Raw genomic sequence first — 25,659 nt, forward strand, 5'->3', positions numbered from 1 at the left:
AACTTACTCGATCCATTTGCTTGAAAACAAATTGAATATAAAATTAAACGAGGTAATTAAAATATTGCGTTCATCGCAAAGTTCCTTTGGATTTTGCCTTTTATTTTAATCAAAAAATCCAATAAAAAAAAAACTGTTTGATCCTAATCTAATAATGTTCTTTTAATTGGTCCGATCTGACCTAATAATTTTCTATTTACAATTAATCTGGAATTTTCCAACTATTCGACGTTTCTAAGAGACCTCGAATACGCATGTACAAGCAGGTGTCGGTCCACACCGATCGAACGTCTCACCGCAAGACTAGATCGACCAATTCGCTGCGGTTTGCAGCGAGGTGTTAATTAGCCAATTAGTAGCGTAACGCCAATCGCGAAATGACTAATGCGCAAATAATTAGAATAGCGAGTAATCGCGCCATTCCCGGAAGACTGCATGGTTTCCGTCCTCTCGTGTGTTACTTTTTTGCAAGTTTTTTCACGCGTACAATACGCCGGAAGCATCTTACATATTGCGTTCTGTCAAACGCAATGTAATGCACAAAAGAGAGACAACAGAAGCGGAAAACAAAGTAGTGAAGCGATCGCGAAGTTGCAGGCGGAGGGAAGGACAGACCGGGGAGAATCCGCGAGCGCGGGGAAGATATAGGAAGCCCTTTCCGCGAGCAAAGCGGGAAAAGCCATGTCACGGCTGAGTGACGTTCAAATCGATGGACAGGGAAGAAGGAACGAGCGAGACGGGCGCGGAGAATGGATGGAGAGAAATATGAGGCGGGGCCGAGGAAGAGAGGAGACGCTCTTTCCGCTTTTCTGCTCGCTGCCAAATTGAGAATCGATGTTTCGCGCTCGATTCAACGTCTCGCTGCTGCGCCGCGCCACGCCGAAACGCGCCGCCTCGTCGAGGCTTGCAATCCGTGAAAATGATGCGCCGCTAGGAAATCGCAATCGCGAGAAGAGCGCATTGTAGTATCCCGAGACGGCAGCTAATCCGTGCAAAAATGCAAGTTAAATTCGCAAAGCATTCAATTTCTTGGCGTGTAAAATGGAAATGATCGTCTTCCCTATTTAATATTCCAGCGACCGATGATATCGCCGCGCTCTGCGAAGGATTAAATTTTCCGACGTCGCCGCACATGTACACACACGCACACGCACGCGCGCGCGCGCACACACATACACGCACGCACACAATCGCGCGAGTCTTGTACGCGGTTATGGAGACGCATGCATCTACCTGTGCACACCTTGCCGCGGCGTGTTAGGCCTTAATTACCTTAATTAAGCCGAGCTTCGCTTTTTCCTCAAGCCGATAAACCGATCCCGTTCGTGCCTCATTGACGATAACACCACAGCTTTTTCATTCCGTTTCAATGCTCCCCGCGAGGCTTTTTTGCATCTCGTTTATATGCTACTGTCAATACGTGGAAAAAAATTCTACCTCTAATTTCAGAATATCTCGCTTATATTCTATTTCATTGCCGCGCAACTATTGGACTACAATTTTCGCAATTTAACACGGCTGGATGTAATAAAATAACACAATGATAAATTAACAGGCGGCAATAAAAATCCAAAAGCTTATTTTAAATGCTTAAGGACGATGTATTTTCGCCAATATACGTGTTAATGCGCGTTGAACACATCACAGGTGTGTGAAATTCCTGAAGGGAAAATGCGGAACTCTTATATCGCGCCGACATGACGCTTTGACCGTAAAATGAAAACCGTTAATATTTCGGTTACAAGAAAATGAAAATAGTAATGTAAAAACTCTGCGTGTGCCGTAGCCGACCGGCCAACAAATACATACGTTTAATATTCTATTTTTCGTGCATGCAAATGCCCGCCACATTGGTATTCTACGCGCTTTGTTTTATTACCAGAGGCTGTATACCATCCCCACGTATAATATTTATGCTTGTATCGCTTCTACGGTACGGTAACTCCCTTATAAAATACATACGGGGCAATGCGCACAGCCCGTCCGTAGATACGGAGCGGATTTAATTAGCTCACATCCACCAGTGTCATAGCGATTTAATTTTGTAAATAGAATCCATCAGTGCATCGCGCCCGAAGACAAGAAAACCGTAAATCAGCCCGCGAGTCGCTGAATGGTGGCTGGATGTTCCGCGGAAAAGGTTATCATTGCGCAACGATAATGCTGGAGAAAATATAATACGGTATTTCATCATAATATTCGCGCGATTTCATTAACCGGCTGCTATTCAGAAAATTGATGCGAGTGCGAGTTGACTTATCGAAAAGTATTAATGCGAATGAAATAAAATCTAATAAATCTGATAATAATAAAGAAATATGACAAAACCTTTGAAAATTGAACTTTACATCGTGTAATTAAAATCAGCATTTTTCTTCTCGCGCAATTTATGGAACATCTCGCGATTTTGCACAAACAATATGCGCCATAGAAGATTTTTAATTTAATCATAAACAATCCCGGCCTTTTCATCGTGCCCGGGCCATCATCAACTCTCAACGAGCGAATTCGCGTCAAAGCGGCCCGTATTATCCGCCGCCCCTATATGCACCCTTGGTTTATAGATGCACATGCGCCAGTACGCGCGTATTCTGTCACTGTCAAGTCAGCTGAATAAATAATTACCGCGGCTGAATTTCCCTTCAAGCGCTGCGGACCAAAAATATGCATGATGTTCCGTTAGAAGTTTAATCAAAATCTGCAAATGGCATGCACAAAAATGAAACATTAACGTAGCGCCCGCACAATTTTTCCCCCCCTTTAATCATTTCTAATTTCTCAGAAATGCGATCTTTTAGATATATATAGCCGACGTGCAAAAGAACTTCCGTTCACATTGTTCGTCGCATTATGATTTGTAATTACACGAAGGGAAACACACAATGTATTAATTAATAATAATTACTGTATTGGCCGGAGAGCGAACGCTATCGATATTCTCGATATTCTCTTTGGAAATGATACAAGCGGTTTGTAAATGACTATAACATTAAATTGTATCTCTGTGCACTGCGCTCGTCGCGTAAATCCTAGTCGTTGCCGAGCGGGCGGTCAACATTATCGATTTATTTTACGATTATTGCCAATTGTTTACCACGATTCGGACGTAATTACGATACATTAATCAGCGGCTTTAACCCGACTGTGTCCCAACTGTCTGTCGACGTTGTCGTCTGCAAGATATCGAATCTCGTGGTCGGGCAATAATCGGTTTATTTTTTTTAAATCCCGGCCGAATGCAGCCAGTCTTTAGTTTAGAATACAGTATGCAGATGAATCGACAAATTCTTTTTTCGTGAAAAATCTTTATTTGTTTTTTTTATTACTTTCATAGCGCGTCATTTGTTTGCCAACGATAGACGTCGAACGTCACTTATGAACGTCGATACGAGTACACGTGGCTTATCTGACGGATGCAGCCGGCCGTTTGGCGAATACGAGCGTGATATTGCACGCAGGGAAAAGAATGCAACGAGCGGCGAAATAGAAAAAAATGGCCCATAGCCTCGGTCGACTGAAAGCTGCGATGAAATTCGGAATGGATGCGCGCGCGCGCCCCCGCAATCGTACTTCATGTGTGCGCGGGAAAAAAAGAGAACAAGAATATATCGTGGCCCGGTTAAAAGTCTAAATAACGCCGTCCACTTTTTAATGCTGCGCATATAACGACGTACAAGAAGTATCGATAAATCGATTATTTCGGCTATAATACGTCCTGCGCATTCGTTTGCATGAATTTGCAAGTATCTTTTGTAAAAACGTTCACGGCCTCGTAATCATACCGCGATAATTTATTCCACGGAAGTGCGAGCAAATGTCAACCAGCAAGACTTCGAGAGACATTGATTAACATATTACAAAAATTTGTACAAGTTGAAATTGCAACGATGTGTCCGAAAATAGAGAGAGAGACGTTGATCGTCTTGCAGATCGATACTGTGAATTATGACGATTCGTCATAATTTCGGGTAGACGAAATCCGGATAATGTATGAAACGGTGAAATAAAGATTCTCAAGATTGAAAGATTGATTTCTTGTTATTGCTACAGAGTGAATTAATTCACGAGTAACATTCCTAGCGACGTGACTTTCACTCCTTACAGATCTACCTTTTAATGTTTAGCATCTAATTAAATCCAATTCGCCCACAGTTTCTAAAGCGAGAACAAATTCGTAAACACCGCCGGTAAATCCATCGATGAATTCTCTCTTTTCCGTCTATAGATTTAACGCAAGCGCCGTGTTATTTCATCTAGCGCGACAGTGACGTATTTACTCGCATGCAAGACATCGCGCATTATCACTTTGTATCCCGAAAATGCATATGTTAGACGATGGCGAGAAACACTGTCATACGACACACGTTCGCCCGCGCGTAAACATCTTGGAAACTTTGTATGCGCGAATGTTGTGCGAATTAATTAAATCGCCGGTTTGCATTTCGTAATTATGCATAGCGGCAAATACTGCATACTGCATGAATGTAAATGTGCCAAGCTGTCGAGACGTAGCTTTGAAATATAATACTCTGTATTTTCAAATGCGGGGCTATAATACGCGCGTGTGTAATGCCGGTGTGTACGATGGCATGACTTTTGACAAGCGCGACTCTCTCAGTAAAATTTCGCAAAATGTCACGGACGTTATCGTTCGAATAAAATTGCGTTACCTTTATCGTCGAAGTCAAAGGCGGCCGAACTTTCGATAACGCAGGTCTCCTGTGAGAGATAAACGGTTCTCGAATCGACAACCGCGGCAGTTTTTGCACACTTAAAAATTGCTCGACAATTGGACGAAGAAGAGTGTTTAATTCGTCGTGCAGAAATGTCTCGTCGAATCTCTCTCGATCGATGGAAGGAACGGTCGCGAGTAAATTTCGAATGGCGCATCCCCGATGGAATTATCGCACAAGTGCAGCGTGGCGAAACAGGAAATTAAATGCATTTCTTACCATCGTAGCGGTCATATTTACGCGACTGAGTTCGCTTTCCTCGCCGTTGCGCTATGCAAAGGGGAAAGATACCGAACGATGGTCGACAGGAAATTAAATACAATGCGGCGAAGAAGTCGCGAGGAAGGAAAGTCTTGGCGCGCCGGTTACAGCTACTAATTCGCGTAAACTCCCAACAAAGTTACGGAGTTCAGGGGTCAACTCGATTTAGCACATCTGTAACGAGAAAGAGAAAAGTCTGCGCAGCGACTTTAAACGCAATGCACGGCGGACGCAGTTTTGTTGAAGAAAGAAGAAGGAAAAAAAAAAGAAAACGCGACTACTAGCTGCTTTGGTCGTCTAAGCATCGCATTACCGTCTCAAACTATTTCCAAAGGCAGCAGGAAATCAGTAATATAATATCGCTCGAGTCTGCGTAAGGGAATTTAAATGACGATCTTGCGAGAAAAGAAATTCTCATTGCGAAATTCTCGTACATCGACTGTCGTGTATTTCGAAACCGAATCGCGTGTCCCGCAGTGTCTACAAGGACTAACAGCCGAATCTAAACGGCACTAAATTTTGGTATAGGCTCTATTTCAATATTTTGCGACGCGAGTGAACCCCACCCAGACGCGGTTCCGCGCGTCAGATGTGAGACGCATGACTACTAAATTTGCCGTATAATTTTCCGATTTCTCGGCGGCTCCGAAATCTTACAGGCAGCGATTTCGCCGTGGGGATGTAAATATTTACGGAGGCACACCGCCTGCACACGTACGGGAAGATAGTAGAAGATCAACGTAGGAGGAGAGTTTCAACATCGGTTCTGCGCGGCTCACTGGCTCTGCTAATCGGATATCTCCTTCGCTAGCGCAACACGCTAGTTCAGTCGCGAGTTTTGTACATTTTCTCTCTCTCGCGAGCGAGCGAGCGAGCGCGCGCGCGCGCACTTTTCGAAAATTAAATATACAAAGGAATTAACGTCGCGGTAGTTGCAAATAAAAAAATTGTAACGCAACGATGGATTAATGTGTCAGGCGTGAATAAAGCGCTATTTTAGACATCGATTCTCATACGTTATTCAACGGCTTGGATCACCCTTCTATCCTATTTGATACTTAGCTATAGCGCTATGAGAACAGAAGCGGGAATTCGCAGGCTTTCTACTAGGTTTCGCCAGTTTCCCTCTGCTAATCGGATATCCCTACGACTCGCACGGTGCATTAGGGACAGACTGCGGATATATTAAATGTACATGTACATGTAAATGTAATTTGCAAGTATCTGCAACCCAACGATCCGTCTAGGCGAGCGTTAGAGAGAGCTGAAGTATTTTATAAATTCTGAAGGCTTTTCGAGAAAATAAAGAATTAAATAACAATAACGTAAAAAAATATATTTTAAGATTTAAAAAAATAGATAATTAAATATAACAACAGCATAAAAAAAATATATTCTAAGATTTAAAAAAAACGGAGAAATAAATAGAAATAACATTTAAAAAATACATTCTTCCCGTTTGAACGCACGGAATGCAGATATATTTGTGCAAATTGTCGAAGCAAAACTTCTCGCAACGCAATCTCGATTCGACTTACACGCTGATACGAGTTCATCACGTGAATATCTTCTCTAAATCGCTGTTATCCGCAGCGAAACATTAAGTCCTTATCAGACAGATTAGGTGGAATTAGTTCGTTAGACGTTGGATTAACTAATCCCCGAGTTACATCGCTTAAAATTCCACCGATAACGCGGCGACGATCAATCGCGTGAAATGCTTCTCGTAAATCATTCCGCTCGTCCAGGTTGTCCAGTTATACGATTCGATTTTGCGACGAGGTTTCTACGAAACGGCTAGGTCTCGGCCGCCGAAGAAACGCGCTGTTCACTTCGACAGCAGGGCTCACGGACGATCTATAAGGTACCGGAGGAAACGATCGCGGTGTAGCAAGACCGGTTCTGAGTGGGTCCGGCTCGGCGGCGGCGGCGGGCACAAGCGACGTAACTTCGTACAGCTTTGCGGAGGCAAGCTGTGCTCTCTCCACCGTAAGGCGAACTAGAGGCGGTCTAGGGCTTTACTTTGCGAGGGATCCCGCGTTTGTGAAGGACTTCGGACCCTTGCGTTTACAAGAGCGTTTCGAATTCGCAAGGATCCGCCGGTCGGTGCCGCAAGGAATCGTCGTTCGTCGAGAGAGATGTTGCAATGCGCAAAGTTCGCAAAGGTGCCGGATGTGGCGAGGGATTCCCGGAAATGGAGGAGTATTAAATTAGCCGGAGTATTTTCAAATTCTTTCGACCAATATAAAGCCTTATCCTTCATGTGTACACACGCGCATAACAGCTGTAAAAGTTTGAACATCATTCTCCCGCGAACTGTAGCAATATCCTCGCTAAAATGGCGCTGCTTTCCGTTGCGAGAAGAACGGATCATAGCTGTCTGACGGCTGATGGCTCTCGAGAGGTACCTACATACATGCCGCACACAAGTACATACGTATGTATGTGTATATATATATATATATATAATGCTTTTATATTTATATATATATATATATATAAGTGAACGCAAGTATGTACGCGCGGCGATGGGATGCGGCATAGCAGCGAACGGACAGCGTGCGGTGTATTCGAGTGTTGGTGGACAGGTACGAACCGGCCGCGCTGAGTAAATATGTTTAAAGCCGTAAGTGGGTGATCGTAAGAGAGTGCACGGACGAGGCTGAGCGCTTCTCTTACATCGCGGATACGTACGCACGGCGACGCGCGCACGGTCGGAAAGCAATGACCTCGCGTGGTTTAATTTCGAACGCATTGCAATAACTTCCGATCTCTGTCCTTTGAACCGCGGTGAAAATTTCTCCTTTGATGCTACAAAAAAATAAAAAAAATAAAAAAACTGACAAACATCTCGATTCACGGAAGTCGTTTGCCGCGGAAAGTAGACGGCCGATCGATCAAATGAGATTTGAGTTTCATTAGGAAATACGAGAATGGAAAAGGATAAAATAAATAATCGTTGGAGACGACTCTTTTCCGTCGCAGGTACTAATGGACGTTTTTGCGCCGCCGCGCCCTTTCCACGTAGTGGCGGAGTGCCGCTGAAAGGTGACACGCCTTCCGTTTTTTTTTTCGTCTCTACACGTCATTTCTTAGCAGTGTTAGCAATGATCGATTTGTCGATAACACTTTAAAAGTTAACGGCGAGTTAAGAAAGATGCTGATTTCAGTCAACATGTGTGTTTTACAATTTATATTGCGTTTCACAATAAAACGAATTAAAGGCGAAGAAACCGAGAGGATTCGAGAATCTTAAAGTTACTTTTCGCATAATGTAAAACGCGCAATTTAACATATAAATATTTCGAACATCCGCGACGATTTATCGACAAATTTCCTCTAATTTCACAAAATTTCTCAATTTACGACATTTTCTTGGAGACGCGCGCACTGATTGCTGTAATAAAATCTTTTCTCGTTAAATTTAAGTCGCCATTATGTAGACGCATTCCCAGTAATCGTTGAGTTTAGCTCCCGAGCAAATGTGTTTATCGGTAGAGAAGAAGATACAAGATGAGAGTTGACGTGGCGCGAGGGAGAGTAAACGAAAAGGAGGGAGGTATAAAAGGAGTTCCCAGGAGGTCGAGGAGTAAAGGTGGAGTAGATGGCAAGAAAATTAATCGTCTCCATCATACTTCTCGCCATCGTCAACGTCGTTGTCGTCGTCGTACTCCTCTTCAGCACGCCGCGATATTTGCGCGACCGTTGATTCCATTTTGGCGAGCGTTTCCGCGAGATTCTAATTTTTATCCTCCCGTCGAGAATAATTCTAGCATCGCGGCGATTATTTTACGTAGCCCGAGCTTACCGCCGCATGATATAGAGTGGATTTAATCTTTTTTTTTCAAAGAAAAAATACAGTACGATCCTTCGATCGACGTATTTTACACCGGCTGCATCTGAATAAACGTAAAAATTTCAGTACTCACTCGACGGGGATATTCAAAGTCGATAATGCCTTTCGGATAATTCTACTCGCGGGAGAATTGTGCTTTTCAATCCGTTTTACAGAGCAAATCGTGGAGCGCTAGAATTCGACTAGCCAGAACGTTACGAGAGAGCGTTCGAATCTAAATGAAAAATGCATTTTATGCATAGCGCACGGAAGCCATAGACGTGCGCGAAGGTTTCGGATGCTAATGCAATCGATCTATCTTACTCTTTTCGCGCTTTCTGAAAATAAATCTCATTTTGTAAAATAAATCGCGAAGGGCTTAAACAAATTCCCCTGGGCGCTAAAAAACGATCTGCTTAAGGGACATTTAATTCCCCGAAAGTGTCAGAAGTATGTTTAAAATGCCTCGCGTCTGTATCGCATTGTTTGCGCAAATAATTACCTGTTTAATTAGTTGGTGTTATTAAACATGCCGTGACGATATCAAATTATTACCGAACCCAACACAGATTCGTAAGTGTTTTGGTAAATGATTCACCACTGCCTGGTATAACATACACAACGATGCCATTATTGTTTGTTATGAAACGAGCAGTGTTCGAATTATGTTGGTTGGCGATATTAATTACCTAAATAAAACGCAAGTAACAATAAAACATTATCAGCGATCGACCGCGCTGCGTATCTGCGGATGCATTAACAGCATGTACGAATATCCCCGCGTGGCGGCCTCAGAAATATTTCCATTTCGCGATGAATTCTCAAAGCAATGGCGGAATTCCCGCCGGGTCCGCGACAGCAGCCGGAAATGCAAATGAAAATTGCCCAGCTGCCAGTCCGACGGTGCCGCGAGAGACTGCCGTTCAACAGCAGTCACGTGCGTGTGTTCCGTTAAATAACTTCTTCCGGAAGTGTAGAATCGCCCGCAGGAAAATGATGATTTGGCGTCTGATGCGCCGCTCGAACAGCGGCGCTCTGGGGCGAATATCGATTGCGCTGTGCTAGATAAGTCACGCCGTCACGTGTTCGCTATTAATCGGCGAACTATATCGGCATAAAACAAGATGCGAAATAAGGAGATTTAAATATTCCCGTGCGTGCTGATAATCCGAAATAAAAATATTAATTTCAGCCAGGCACACGAAAAACGAGAAAAGTCAGATCTTTATTTAACGGCACTCGCATTTGCTCTTTATTAATTCATTACCGTTCTAATATCGGAATACCTTGGGCCACACTGCGCCATCGAATGCAATCATGCGCATACGTGACGCTGAATGCCTTCTAACCCGGAATCGCAGATATTCCGTCGATGGAATGCCGCGAAATGCGAGCGCCCGCTGCTTACAGAGGCTCCGAAAAAAATCGGATGTCCTAAGAAAAACTGCATTGCCGATCGATAACGCCGAGGACGCGACTCTCATAAACGGGATATCAAGCGCCTACAAATATCTAAAATGTGCATTTTTAAATGTGAAAAAAATTAAGGATTCGAGTCCCTGCATTTTCAATGATTACTAATTCATCCGCTAAATTATCAATGTAATGTTAGCTTAAAAAAAAAAAAAAGCAGCTTTTGAGAATGTACTTTTCATGAATTTCGCAAACATCTACTTTTCTAAAAATTTTCAAGAGAGACTGGAAATTCTGTTTTAGATTCACAGAGAAGAAGAAGAGAGAGAGAGAGAGAGAGAGAGAGAGAGAGAGAGAGAGAGAGAGAGGGGCATAACAGTCCCGCAGAGAGTAAAGGGTCCAAAGGTAAAGCGCGACTCGAATTGTATAATATTCCAAACGAAGAGAACAAACAAGGAGAGCCATCGTCGTCCGAGTGGCGCAGTCCTCCCAATTACGTCCAAGTTTAACATTTCGCCGTAATTAAATGAACCCTGCGTTTAACGAACGAGCAAAACTAGTCCCGGGTCGTGGGAGAGCGCGTTATAAATTGAAAGTAAAGCGCTCCGTAATTTCTATCGCAGTCCGTAATACTAAGTTTGCACTGTACATGAATAATCTGAAGATTTCAGCGGCATTAATAATAGCGGCCAATTTGCAAAATTTAATCAAAGCGATCCGACTGCGCGCGATGCTTGCTCCGCGGGAGCATAATCCACGCTTGTTAGCACAAAAAATATTGCACGTAAATCTTAATTTGCTCGGAATCCACTGTCGAAGATGGCTCAACCGACGTCGATATGTGAGAACGTCTCGCGAAGTCGCGAGTGACATCTTCCGATCTTGTGAAAATTTTACGTGCCGAGATAAACTTCGCGCCCCTTCGAATATACGTACGCCGGCACAAATAATTACGAAATGCGGCGAGATCAATTAAGAATCGTCCACCCAAAAGGAGAAAATCCGCGATGCGCGAGCGATACTCGTATAAATGTGCATTCGATTCGCCGCGTTTCCTCCGCGACTCCGCCCGGACCAAAGAAATTCTTCGATATTGGCATTTACTACCATCGGTTGAATTAATGTAGGTCGCGCCGGGACGGAAGATAAAGGAATATTATCGCCATCGATCCGTTTCATTCGCGATTCCCATCATATTCTTCGCCTGCTTTTCTAATGATCTCGATATCTGCCGTCGCCAGATGATATTAAATTATCGAAATCCGATTATCTCAGTTACGCAACGTGAAATCCAAGTTAGGGTGATGGGCAAGATTTATAATTGAAGCTCAAGATAAACGGAGATCCGTCCGTTACCGGGACTCAATATCGCGGCGGAGAGAGAAAGAAAAAAAAAAAACAAAGAAGATGTTAAGATGTCGCTATTAAGTAAGAAAAATAGCGAGAAAGCTTCCGAAAGATCCTCTTACCTCGAACTCGTCGAATACCACGAACGCGAAATCTCGTCTCGAGAGACGCAAAAAGAACGAATCCAATTCCGCACGTTAGTTTCCTTCGGCGACGAAGCCGTACGCGCGCGCTCGATGCGGAGCGAGGCGGCGGCGGCGGCGGGGAATTTTCTTTCCTCGACGTTGCATATTCCATTCGAGCGCGCTTTTTTCGCGTATTTCGAATTTTCCTTCCTTTCGAAGGATCTCGGGATAAGACGGAAGAGGCCGGCCGGCGATTGACTGGTCCATTCGACCGAGAGAAACGATAATCTTGCGGTAAAATATCGAAGGGAGCAGGGGGGGACGGACGAGTACTTCCACTGCGCGTTTTCTCCTATAGACGGAAAATCCTTGAGGTAAGCAGTTACTAGATCGTTCGGTAAACTGCCGCGGACCACTTTGCCAGAACAATTTTACGACCGAAAGAGGACGAAAGGGAGAAATAAAGTGCGAGGTCGGGCGGGACGATTTCGATACCTACACCAACGAAATAATGTGCATTAAAAGTGTCGGAGGACACGTGAAGGTTCTCTCTCTCTCTCTCTCTCTCTCTCACACACACACATACACACACACATATTTTACCTGTATAGTTCTTGTTCTGCGAGGAAAAAAAACCAGAAAATGCAAACACAATTTAGTCGTTAACGTTTTGTATCCGGTTACACGCACGCGCGCGCGATACGCTTGGTCCTCTCGCATTCGTTTTCCTACGCTTGAAAAAAAAAATGCACCGGGTATAGACGAATGTCATTGTTGCACCGATAGAATTACAGATCGATGGTATGCCGTAAAAAAATCGCAGGAATATATCGATAGCCTGGATCGCTATGACGAAACGAATTATCTCGATGTTTTGTTTACAGCCGATGGCTACGACGCCGTTAGTTTTTCATGCGCGACCAGCGAATTTTCCCCGATCAACTGCCATCGGTCCGGCGCGATGCATTTTTTCGGATGGATCGCAGCGTTTTGTCGTTAAATTTTATTCCGCGTCACCGGTTAGTAACAATTTTTATTTGTAAACAACAGTTTACATTTTGTATCGGATATTTTGACGACGTAATCTATCGCAAATATCGCTATCAAAAATTCGCTACTCACACACGCCGGAATTCCGTGGAAATTCAATTTTCCTCGTAAGTTGACTTACCTGAAACAATGAGAAAACAATATAAAAATAAGAGTGTGCAATATAAAATGAGATAAATTGTGTCAAAGGGCGCGTTCAAAAGTTATCCTAAATTTCTTAAAACTAAATGCGCCTTACACTCAAAAAAATATTTCGCTGATGTAGTTAGATTTCTAGATATCGCAACAAGAATGTATCGCTATTTTTCGTATCTGTGAAAACATTGTTTGTCACATATAGAATTTATAGCAGTAATGTTCTAGCAATAGCTTCTTAAAAATTTAGGTACCATTGCTAAATGTTATTCATTGCATGATCTAACACGTGATTGATCTTATATAGATAGGCGCTTTAGAGAAACTTTCTTTTTTAAGTTCACAAACAATACAGATATATATTCTGTTTCTGTCATCTAAACTGATTAAGTAATTACATATGCAATATCACAACAGTTGCTAATCATTTATCTGTTTTAGTTAATTTTTTACACCTAGAAAATTTTAGCTATTATTGCAAGATCATTTTTTTGAGTGTAAGAAGGCGTTTTCCACCGTTAAAAAATAATTTTCCCAAGTTCCGTCGCTTACGGCGGACGTTGCACTTTGCTTCAGCATCATTAAAAAAATTATCAAAAAGTTTAGACAGGCTGATAGCATAACAACTGATCTGGTCGCGGGAGCACCCTTTACACTTAATCGAAGGACGAGCCGGCGCGCTCGTGCGAGCGTCGACGTCGGCGTCGGCGTCGACGTCGGCGTCGGCGTCGGCGGCGGCGCAGCCATTTCCATAGCAATTTCTATTCTATTTCCGTTGACGTGGCAATGGCGTTCAATTATAGACTGCAATATTGAGAGGCACGTTTTCCCAATAACTGCACCAGCTCTATCAATATCTCTTCGGCGGCGGCAGCGCCCTTACCACGCGTACGAATTCATTTTGTACGTCTGCTTCTCGTCCCCCTCCCCGCTGCCCCCGCCGTCCGCGCATCACCTCATCCCTCTGATAATTATCACGAAAATCGGCGAAGCGGAAACCGGAATAAAAAAAAAAAAAAAAAGGAAACAGGGCTCCGAAGAAGAATACTCTCGTCGAAAACCATTGATTTTAATATCATGCATTTTTTGCGTAATCCTTCGCGAAGTTCGCGAGCACGTTTACAAATCCGTTCGCCTCGCCTCCGATTTTTCGACTATTCGAACAATATTTGCGCGACGGTGTTTCGTCCAAGTTTCGTGCTTTCATCCTTGTATACTCGGCTCCTTCGCGAGGCGTTATCGAAGTTAAAGTATTATATGTATACATGTATATTATGTACATTTTCTACATGAAAATATATGTGTGTGTGTGTGTGAGGTGATTTTGTCCCGCTCGTCCGGCTCGATTCGCCTCATCCGTTTCTCTGTTTCGCCTAATTATCGGCGAGAATCTTTCTCGCGAGAAACGAAGAAACGAGGCGAACGTAAAGTACGGATTGCGCAGAAGTTTACAAGTCACTCCGAACCCTTGGCGTTTTGTAGCTTAACGGGGAACGCCGGATAAACTTCTCCTTTACTTTTCGAGAGCGATACGGTCGTGAGTTTCTCACTCGCCGACAAAGTTATGAGATCATTAGTGCGCGCAGCGCGTCCAAACTGCTGTCCTTTCGTACATAATTTTAACCATTATACATGAATTACGGTGAATTGAGTTTCAATGAATTAATGCGCACATGACAAATGGTTTCTCCTCGCGAGTGCGTCCAATTCGACAATCGGCAAATTTCTATCCATTATCGATGATACTTCACGTAGACCATTAATTGAGAATTCTCCCGTCGGAGGACAAAGCTTGTCCGATTAGTCAATAAGACGCCGATATTGAAACCGTCATGCGAACGTCGAAAACTGCACACGAGTCTTCTATTTCCGCGAAAATAGCGCGGGAAATAAAACAGACCGATGTCCGTCTGTTCGCATTCCACTTGTAAGGATTACTCCAAGAATATTTTACCTGCAATATTCAGCGGTCGATCGATTCTTCTATTACGTGAGTTATAAATAATTTCCGGCGCAATAAAGTTACTATTTTCGGAACACTTCAAACAATTCAATTTCGCACAAACGCTTTCGAAGATCAATTATCAATCGGTTATTTATGTGACTTCCGCAAAAAAATGCAGTATTTTTCTAGATAATAGAAAATTATTCGTACTTCAATCCGATATATTCTTCCGAAAACTACAATTTTTTTATCTATGCATTTACGAAAATGCGAAACGCTATCACTAATGCGGTATCTTCGCGCGGGCTGTCCGTTCGCTCGGGAAAAAAAGCAAGAGCTTCTCGACTTACAAAGGTCAACAGCGCGTCTGAACGAGACCGTTGTGTCGGTTGGTCAGTGGTGAATTAGTAGTCTGTTACGGCCGGACTGTATTTAAGTCATTAAATACAACGCTAAAAAATCAACCGCGCAGACGGAACGGAGGCGGCGGCGGCGGCGGCGGCGGCGGCGGCGTTGGCGAGGCTCGTTCTATCGGCTCTAAAGCGAACAAATCGACCGCTTAGAACTAACGCTAGATTACACGAGCCTCGCGTGTGCACAGACCTCGCATTAATATCCTCGCGCATCCCGGAGTCCCGCAAATTCGAGCACGACCGAGAAGCTCGCATATTCCTAGTCCTCGCGCAAGCACGCGAGCTTTACATACATATGTAAGATCCCGGTATCTAAGATTATCCTGTAAGATCCCTAGCGCGGACGAACTAGCGTGCGAGCGTATCCGCAGTCCCCGAGGAGCCCGGTGGATTTTGAAAATTCATACGTAAGTGCTTCGTTTAATATTGCGGCGCTGGCAAGAAAATTTGTCTCCCGGCAACAGTAAAGTATACACGACGTAGCAAAAGTGAGGGGGGCGAGAGGGGGGGAATCGAGTTCGAGTACCGCGAAAAGCACTCAGACTGACGGACTGCGGAATAAAGTGAGCGCGATATTACGAGACGACGGATAACTACATCGCGTAACGGCATAATTCATAAAGTCTGTCCGTATTTTGCGATTGTTAAGCGAATTCGATTCGCGAGTGGACCTCGGACTATTTTGTTACGCAATTATCGTTTTCTTTCCAATGGCGCTTTGACGGAGTGCGGCGGTGCGAAATAAAAGCCGGGCTTATACATTAGGCGACGAATCAAGAGAAATACGCGCGGGGCTTGCTTGCCCGTAAGTTCGCGTTGGCAAACGACAGTTGTTGCCGACTTTATCGAGAGTTCGCCGCACCGTGCGCGCACGGTGCGCCCGTGTGACTCGAAGTTGGCGCGACAAGAACTAAGAAATAAGGCGAAAGAACGAAAGATTCAATAAAATGCAATTTCGCATGCGTAAGCAACGGTAATCGCAGCTAGGATACGGCGCTCTCACATTTATTTCTTACAATCCGGAGTTGTTGATTCGAGGATCCTGTCAAAGGACACAAAGGATGAAAGAGTCAAGGAACAATACGCATTCTAACTCACCGTCGCACCCCCCTCCTCCCTGCGCCCCAGATACACTGAAATTAATTATATCCGTGAGTGTACGTGACAAAGGGGAAAGGTTGTGGAGGAACGGAAACTCTGGAATGGAATATGGAGGAGCGGGCAAAAGTTAAAGAGAGAAATAGGAGGAAAGCGCACGTAGCGAGGGAGGGAGACGGAAAACGGGATGAAGAGAGAAATGGGAGAGGAAGTGGAAAGCCGGAGAGAATTCATGTAACGAGCCTTCCCTATGTGCAGCAGGAATGTGCGAGAGACAGTCTCGTTAATCTCTCGTCAAAACATATTGTGCACGCTTAAAATCGCCAACCGAGAGGGCTGGCATCCGCGGCATTATCATTTTAAAAAGAAAATATTTTATAACTCTCGGCGTAAGAACTTTAAGATTAAACTTCGCCTTGCATCATAATAATTTTAATGCACAATGCGGAAAAATATGTTTTTAAAAATATTATTATATTATTATTTAGATGTATTTAATTAACGCGCAGTTTCTCTCGGCAAGGTGTGGCCGGTTTAAAGCTGAGCTCACCCACGTATCGAATCATTATATCTTTTATGTTTGACGTCAAGCACCCATAAAATAAATACGAAAAATCAATCTAAAAGCTATAGACGCGAGGTTATAAATGTTCTTTTGCAATACACGATAAACGGGTCTCTGAGATCAGCGCGTGAAAATCACAAGAAAATGCACGTAACTCGATGATGATCGCGATTGAACTTATTTGCCAGCGGTTGAGGTACAGTCATCGCGGTTAGTCATTCCGTGCATTCCATCAACTTTAATGAATTCACGTCACAGTACGAGGTCGCACGTAAATTATTATTAGCCGCATCGATTTAGTACAACTTATAGTTACGACGCCAAGTAAAAAGGGCGATGATAAAACTCGCCGAATACCCTCGAACGATCCCTCGTGTGTCACATCAACAGTCTTGTTTTACTCGGCGATTAATCGATTCTTCACAGTAGATGCGCGAGCGATCGGCATTATTCATATAACTGAACTATTCGCAGTTAAACGAGAAGGTTAATCATTCAAACGTCTGTATTTTCTGAACAACCTGTATAACGCGGCTAGAAGTATGCGTCGTCTCGTTTCCAACTCGGTTCCCTTTCGAGGATCACCAACACGCGTGTCCGCGCCCGCGTGTATGTGCGTGCATGCGTACAGCATTTTACGCAACAGCGACGGGGACTCGCAGCGCGTGGGCGCGAGTGGGTACACTAGTGTTTGTGAGAATAGAAGTGGGTAGACTCGCTGGACCAAACATGGATGTTCTCCCGAGACGCTCTTATCGTTTCAAACTATGCTGCGGGACGAGGCACAGCATGGCGAGAGAAAGGCGATTAGCCTCGTTTTCACCAAACATTCTCCCAGTTTGTTAGATACACGTTTGAGAAATACGTTCGCGCTCCGAAATGAAACGAACGGAGTTTTTTTACGCGTTTTGTCGCGCGGGACGGCAAATTGCGTGATTGATATAAAATTAATTACAATCCGACCATCGCGTAATTATAACGGCTAGGACTCCGAGTAATTTATAAATATCTTATAGACAATGCGCTGTCTGAATAAAGGAGAAAGTACAGCATCCTCCTCAACGGCGGAAGAAGGAAACTTTGCAGCGACAACGCTGCTTGTCCGGCAACATTTCGCAATTACATTACAATGGCGAAGTTGGCGAAAGAGCACCTCGGCACTTCAGTTTTCGATTCTTATTTGAATTACGCGGAATAACAATGCGACTCGCGAAACTTTCCGCCGTTACCTAGCTGTGTAAGCATATTTGCGCATCCAGGAATCATTTCTCGCAGCAAGAAGTGTATCCTCTTCGGGCAAAAATCGAGGCTGCCGATGTCGATTGCATGACGAACTTTCAAGGCGCGCATCGAAGAAAAGTTTTTTATCCGCCTCGGCGTACAAAAAATAATAAGCGTGTATGCGCGGGTGAATGCGTGATATCTTATCCTCTGTAAGTGAAAAACACGCAATCTAATCAACGACGTGTTTACCTATTGAAAATAAGTTATCTGTTTTCGAGCGAGAAGGTACGTTTTATTATCCGCAAACATTCAGAGAAATGAAATGATACAAAAAAAAATATATATATATATATACTTGTTCGTATTACGCTAACCGATCGAAAATCACTTCCTTCGCTTTTGTTCCGCTCGAGAAAATCCAAAGAATCCTGGTGCACCGAAGCGAGCTATCCTTATCCAGCAATAGGAAGGTCGTAGGCGGTTAGATTTCATAAGGAGAGATACGAGTAATTGTCGGTTGTGCCGCGCGACAGGCTGTCGGCGAACGGAGAAAGGAAAAAAGAGGAGGAAGGAAAGCGGAGGAAGAGAGCGAAAAGCTAAACCGAATCGAAATTGAAGGAGCGAGAAGAAAGCTCCGCGAATCGGAATTATTGGCGATATATAAGAAGACTACTACCGACGACGAATCGAGTCACCGTATAACGAGGAATTTCCTGATGTTAGAGCTATATAAACTTGAAGGTATTCCTGAGCTGGCAACGGTCGAGATACGTGCGCGAAATAAGAAAAAAAAAGAGAGAGAGAGAGATAGAATGAGAAAAAGAAAGGCGCGGTAAAAGTCGCGGTGGAAAATTGCTGAAACATTCTATCATCCGCGATACGAGAGATATCGATTTCACAAATTCTATCGGTGTCGGATTTAGAAGTCGACAAAAAAGGGAAAATTAACGAAAGATCTGCTGATTTGATTAACAGCCATTAAGAGAGAGGATATTAGATTGGAAAATTTATAATTGTAAGAGCTAAAAAAAAGTTCTGTTTTCGGAATTAAATATACATAAAAGTCACGATGTAAAATAGCTGTGTTAACGCCATCATTTGTTATTTTCGTGTTATTGTTCTCTATTACTGTCACTTGAACTTCTCGCCGAATTTTCGAGGCAGTGCAGAAGACGAAGTGTATTGCGACAGACACGCGCGTGGAGAAAAGTCACACGACGCCTTGTAATTCATTTCAACGTCCGCCATTTCGTAATTTCGCCTCTTGATATCCCTCGAAGAACGCTTAAGGCCGACCCTCGATGTACCAGACTCAATAAACGGATGAAGAAGCGCGATGATGCCCGGCGAGATATGCAAAACGCAACGCCCGTCGGATCTGTCGCATAAATATGCATTAAGCGCGTCCGGTCGCGCATTGCATTAGTTTCGGGCAAATTATTTAGACTCAAAGCAGAGCGATTGTGTTTTATTCGCCATCACAGTAACGTGTTCGGAATTCCACTCGAAATTGAGCAAATTCTTTCGAATCCATTGAAACACGATCGCCGCTCGCCGAGCGTAAAAGTCTCTTCCTCTCTCTCTCTCGCTCTCTTGCTCGTCGGTGTAAAAATAATCTCCCATTCGTTACAGATTATCGTGTGTCTCTTTCTTAGTTTAAATGCGCTTTTCTAATGTAAATTTCCTACACGGATCGCGAGAAATCGCGGCACCGTGAAGACGAAGAGGAATTGCGAGCTTGGGAGGTAGGAATGCGCGCATTGTGGGAAGCCCGAAAACTCTCAAAAAGAAGAGCTGAAAAAGCATACAGAAGGAAGCTTGTCGTCCGCGGGACAGACTGAGCAAGATGGATGAAAGTTTTTTTGGGTCTGAGAAACTGAGAAGCCTGCGAAAACTGAAGAGTAACGAGCCAATTTCCACGGGCACTCACGCCCGCCCGCCCTCTCCGGAACGATAAAGGCTAGATTGTTGAACGGAGGGGGGAGGGGGTGCCCGCGCCACGGTGACTTTTAGGCCACGGATAGGAACGGTGCCAAGCGCAGTACCTTCGGAATTTACCTGCCTGTGTGTGCGAGAGCTTCGAAAGTCCGATCTTGCCGAGGGAAGCAGAAGGAGCTTTCAGAAACCGCAGATTAAAGTATGACGGCAAGAACGGAGCAAGGGTTTCCGAGGAAAATAAAGTCGTCCTCGTCGGCGGAGGAGGAGAAGAAGAAGGAGGAGGAGGACGACGACGACCATAATCTAAGGTCTTTAGTTAAGAAAAAAGCGCGAGAGAGTTCTAGTTCGAAAAATCGTACGCGAAAAATATGTTGAACCGTCGTGCGTGTGGCGTGAGAGCCGCGGACGCCACTAATAATAATATTGTACATTGAATATGAAACGTTGTTATCGTCGTTATTCAATAATATTCGTTTTGCACAAAATGCGGAAAAGGACGAGGTGGTTTTAATTAACTTCATAATTGCTAATTACCGCGTCATTAATTTGTTATACGAGTACAATTTAGCATTTACATCACGCACTTGGCGATAATGTGGATTTTCCATCGCCGTGCAATTACACCGTCCGATCGTCGCACTCGTCGCATGCGTCGCGTACACAGCGGCGCACTTCGGTCACATTAATTCCTTGGTAAGTATCCGATAACACGCCCTTTACCTAAGCCGCCTTTGATGTGGCTCGCCTTCGTCGGCGGTTTCAACGGTCGGGCGATACTATTTTCAACATGCGCGACAGCGTAAAAACGTACACTTCTTCTTCTTCTTTTATTTTTTTTTCCTTTCGCGAAGAAAATTATTTTGATCGAAATACGTTATCGTTACGACGATGAGGAGTTTATCTCAAAGAGAGACTCGACGGCGAGTGCGGAAGACGAAGCACGATGGGATGTATAACGAGAATGTAGAAAGGATCCCGAAGGTTTATCCTCCTTTTCCGCGGTGTATGGACTCCCTTACCCAATGTCCCGTTATTGAAAAGCTGCTTTACCGTCTATTTACTTTTTATTATCTTCGTTTATTCGTGCGTACGTGCTCGCGCATGCCGGTATAATATGATATATAAATCGCGTGATGCCTCTCGCACGCGCGCGCGCGCGCGCGCGAGTTCCGCAATATAATGGAAATATCAGATCGACTCTGTAGTTAAATGTTGAGTACGCCGCTGCCATTGAGGAAAATTAATAAAGAAAAACCATTTACGTGAGCGCTTAGTAGAATAGACCGCGCGGCAAACTTCCGGGAAATATCGAATGAAAAACGCAAATTTCACGAGAGCCTTGTTCGTGGGCGTTTAACGGGCGGCGCTCGTAAAATACTTAAATCTCATACGAAAATTACCGCCTGACCTCGATATTTCCCTCGCCTTCCCGAAGCTTTCTTTAGTCGCGTGCCGCCGTGAACTCGGCGATTACTTGAGATATAAGTCGACCCACTTGCGATCCCTTCCTACGTATCGTTCAACGCGGCAAAAATCATTTAAGAATCACCTCGTCTCGAAGATTGTCTCCAATATTTTCTTTATAGAAAAAAAAACCGATAATTTTGAAGTATAATTCTGTTATTGTTACGCTTTGCGTAGCGAAAAAATAATTGCAAAATTACGATTTTTGTTTGTCCCGAATTGTTTTGTTCTTTTAAAACCTCCACTTTAGTAGCGCGGTAAAAGTGTATCCGCGGATAATCAATTTTACGCATTACGCAAAGCGGTCGATTCTCCCACTCGAGATTCCTGGTTTGCCGTCGAGTGCGTTTTATTGAGGAGCTACACGAGTTAAGACCCTCCTCACGTACTCGAACGGACCAAATAAGGAAGCACCTTCCACGTCTTAAACGGCGAGTTGTCCTACAAACTGCGCGGCGGAGAGCACACGTAAAAGACTTAGCGTTCGAGTATTAATTAACCACTCTAGGAACATGAAATGCCGATACGTGACTGGCGAGAATCAAAATTTAATAACATTCGAGCAACCCCCTCCACGCGCGCATAACGTCGGGGATAACATTTCAGCGTAATTATGGCAATTACGAAAACGATATTTATTTTTCCTTCCCTCACTACATATTGGTCTACGGGCCGAACGGTATCGTCTCTCAAATTGCATTAATGTAATTGCGTAAAATTCATAGGTAACCGAAGTCGGGGAACAATGCGGTTTGCCAAGGTAAATAGAATCCGTCTCGATTTACTCGCCTCGGTAAACAGGAGTAAGTTTGACCATAAAGTTACTGAGTGAAATGAATAGGCATCCAGCGGAGTTATACATTTAATCGACATTAATGCACAGTTCCACGATACTCGCGGATGAATAATTAATGAAGCGCACGGGCGCTCGAACACGTCATCGATTTCGCGAAGATCTATTTGACGCTCAATTGCCCGCAATCTCCAGCGAAATGTTTTGCTTCCGCGTTATGTTATTATTAATCGAACGTAATTTCTCCTCTGTAAAGAGAGCCGGTAAAATCGACACGACGACGACGACGACGACATCGTTGTCTCTCCTGTCTATCAATTATCGACTCGTATACACGTCGAGGAAAGGCGAACGCCTGCGACACTTACATCAACGTGCGACAGCCCAACACACCATCGTATCGAAAGACATGCCCTCGTTCTCTTCACGTGTCACACATACGTGTACCAGCTCGGCTAGCACGTTGGAGCAACCACGACACGATCTAACGATGGACGGGTCAGGCGTCGCCGTAAAAGGCCATTAATGTCCATCGCTTGTGGATCGTCATCGGTGTATCGGCGCCTCTTTTGACGAGAAAAACGATCGTAATCTCGAAACTTTTCCGACCTTTCAAGGTCGACGTGTATGTGTATATTCTACAATTTCCGGCTTGCCACGAAACAACAATGCGTAAGCTATTCGAAATTAAATGCACCGTCAGCTCACTGCGTTCGCGCTTGTTCGCGTGTGAAACTAATGTATTATTCTGCGAATACTCAAACTTAGCACTTGTTTTTCATTTTTAATAGATAAAACAAATAATTCAAAGTATTTCATTAGTATTTGAGTAATTTAAACAATTTTAGGAATAATTAATAATAAAATATTTTTTTAACAATTCAGATCTTTCGAGAAAATTATATTTATGGATTCCAAAAAGAGACGCTCATGAAATTTTAACAGTGTTCAAAAAATATGAAAAATATGAAAAATTCTGCCAAGACAAATTAAAATATGAATTTTGTCTCATTTTTTCTGAAATTATTTATTTACGTTAATGAATAAAATTATTTATTTATCAAAATTTATAACATTATCAAAAATATGAATTTTACGCAATAATATGCTTTACACACAGTCATATATCTTTCGCATCGTTTTAACCATGCGTCATCATCGAACAAGTCTTTATTTACCGCACGTCTGCTATTCGTATATCCGTTCTCCGATAATAAGAAACGGAAATTCTTAGAACAAACTTGGCCACCTATTGACATTTCTTTGTTCAGAACCATAGAAGCCAATCTGGTGCATACGATGACTTATTCTTTATTTGAAACGGAAGAAAAATTAATGTGAGGAATTTTTCGAAAAGCAACATGCAAAGGGACGGAAACACCTGCATATATTAGAATAGTTACGAAGCAAGATCCTCATCATTAGGAATACAATAATCTCGATTTTCCGGTTAAAATTTTAAAACAGATCGGAAACGCATGGCGCGCATCAATAACGAATTTTGCGCTCGGAAACGACTTCTTGACTAATGTGCAGTTCGCTGGATGGCGATACGGGAATATTTATAAGCTCCCTCTTATGGTTAAGCAGCGGCGAGGCGACTCGCATACGCGGAATGCATTTTCCGCGCGAAGACAGCGAGATTATTACCGGCGATATTTCATCGGCCACTAAAACCAGCCGGCTTTCGGAACGCGCCTCGTTTTCGCGCACCTCTCCTTTCTCGCTCCTCTGCCTCCGTTGCTTGCATTAAAGGTCGCGCAATTGTAAAATGTAACTGCGTGTAAGCGCGGTGTATGGGATTTATACCCGTCGACTCGGCAAACGCCGCCTTCCCTCCGAAATTTATCGTCATGAGCCGAATTCCAGGTGAGTATTTTTCGCGAGATAATATTTTTTTACACGGCGAGAGACGGAAGCGGCGCTTAAGATATTTTTTCTTCGCCGAGAAATTATAATCGAGATATTTTTTAAACCGCGTTTTTGATTATTACTCGACCGCAAGCGCGACTGGACGCCGAGCAGTCCCGAAATACTAGTACTCGGACGCCGCAAATCGTCTATCAAGCGCTGGTATGAGCCGGCATAACGTGAATATCATTGTGCAAACTTTGCCGTGCCTGCAAGGTTTAACAAGGTACGTTACATTCTCTCGAGATAACCCTAAGGCTGTTTTCCGATAGTGAAACAAGAGTGATGCGCTTCACGATCGACCGCTCTCGTCACTCCACAGAGAACTAAATCTAACGGGCTCCGCTTCTATTTTTTTCGACGGAATTATTTTTCTTTTTTTTTTGCACAACCATCGCACGTAATAACAAAGTCGGTAGAAATATTTTATTCGACCAATATCTCTGTACATCTTTATAAATTGTTATCCCGACCATTAGTCAACGTGTCGTAAAAAGCGGTGTTACAGAACGTAACAAATATTTTGTTTGCGTATTTGTTGTCGCCAACAGTACACAGCGACCATTATTAGAACAGTCATTATTCTAACGCAACGTAAAAAGCGCGTGCGGTGCAGCAAGTTTTTACAATGCGGAATTTCCGTCCACTAATTAACGGGACTGTATTAGCAATGAATTAACAATATAAACAAATTAAATGTATAACGCAATTAGCGTTTGTCGCGGCGCACTCGACAGCGCGCGTTCGAATATTTATTTAAAATCTGTTTTTTCTAATTAGCCAATTAGGAAGATTGTGCGCTCCGAACTTGCTCCGATTCTTTTGAAAGTTCCTATTAATAAAACTAACAATGGAGCCTCATTGCGAGCTTTCTCGGAGATAAACTCGATCTTTAACTCCCCCGAGTAGTAAATGTCTATTACGTAAACAAAAGTTTATAGAAAAAACGAAAGAGAAGGAAGGAAAAACGCGCGATCACTTTCTGTCGCGACGCATTCATTGATATAAATCGCTCCGAAATAGCATCTTGTTTTCCCCGTAAAGTCGTAAACGGAGAGTGTGCACTCTCTACGAAAACGGGGATACGAGATCGCTTTGTACGATTATCCGATTCGATGCTGCGACGCGCGACGACGCGAATACAAACGGAGATGATGTTTCATGACAACTTTAGAAACTCGCTTGGTACTTCCGAAATGTGTTTCAAAGTTGAAATTAAATCGCGGTTAAAAGTGACGCGAGACGGCAAAGGACAACGGCGTCTATACGACAGCAGCTTACTTCAGACCGATTCGATTTGAACACCACTGGTCGACAAGATGCCGTAAATGCCCTAATCGGCGTGATACGATAAAGGAAAAGGTGTTATGTTTTTGTACAATCGAGAAATTACGTTCACGATAGTGCGT

At 43.6% G+C, this 25,659-nt stretch overlaps 1 protein-coding gene across 1 annotated transcript in view; it reads right to left on the reverse strand.

Moving 5' to 3' along the window:
• The window catches only part of Sdc (Syndecan), a 66,096-nt gene that overhangs the window by 40,012 nt on the left and 425 nt on the right, over window positions 1-25,659 (reverse strand). The gene's annotated exons all lie outside the window — the stretch shown is intronic.

The sequence above is a fragment of the Linepithema humile genome, chromosome 1 (genome assembly GCF_040581485.1).
Source record: "Linepithema humile isolate Giens D197 chromosome 1, Lhum_UNIL_v1.0, whole genome shotgun sequence".
In the NCBI taxonomy this organism is placed as follows: domain Eukaryota; kingdom Metazoa; phylum Arthropoda; class Insecta; order Hymenoptera; family Formicidae; genus Linepithema; species Linepithema humile.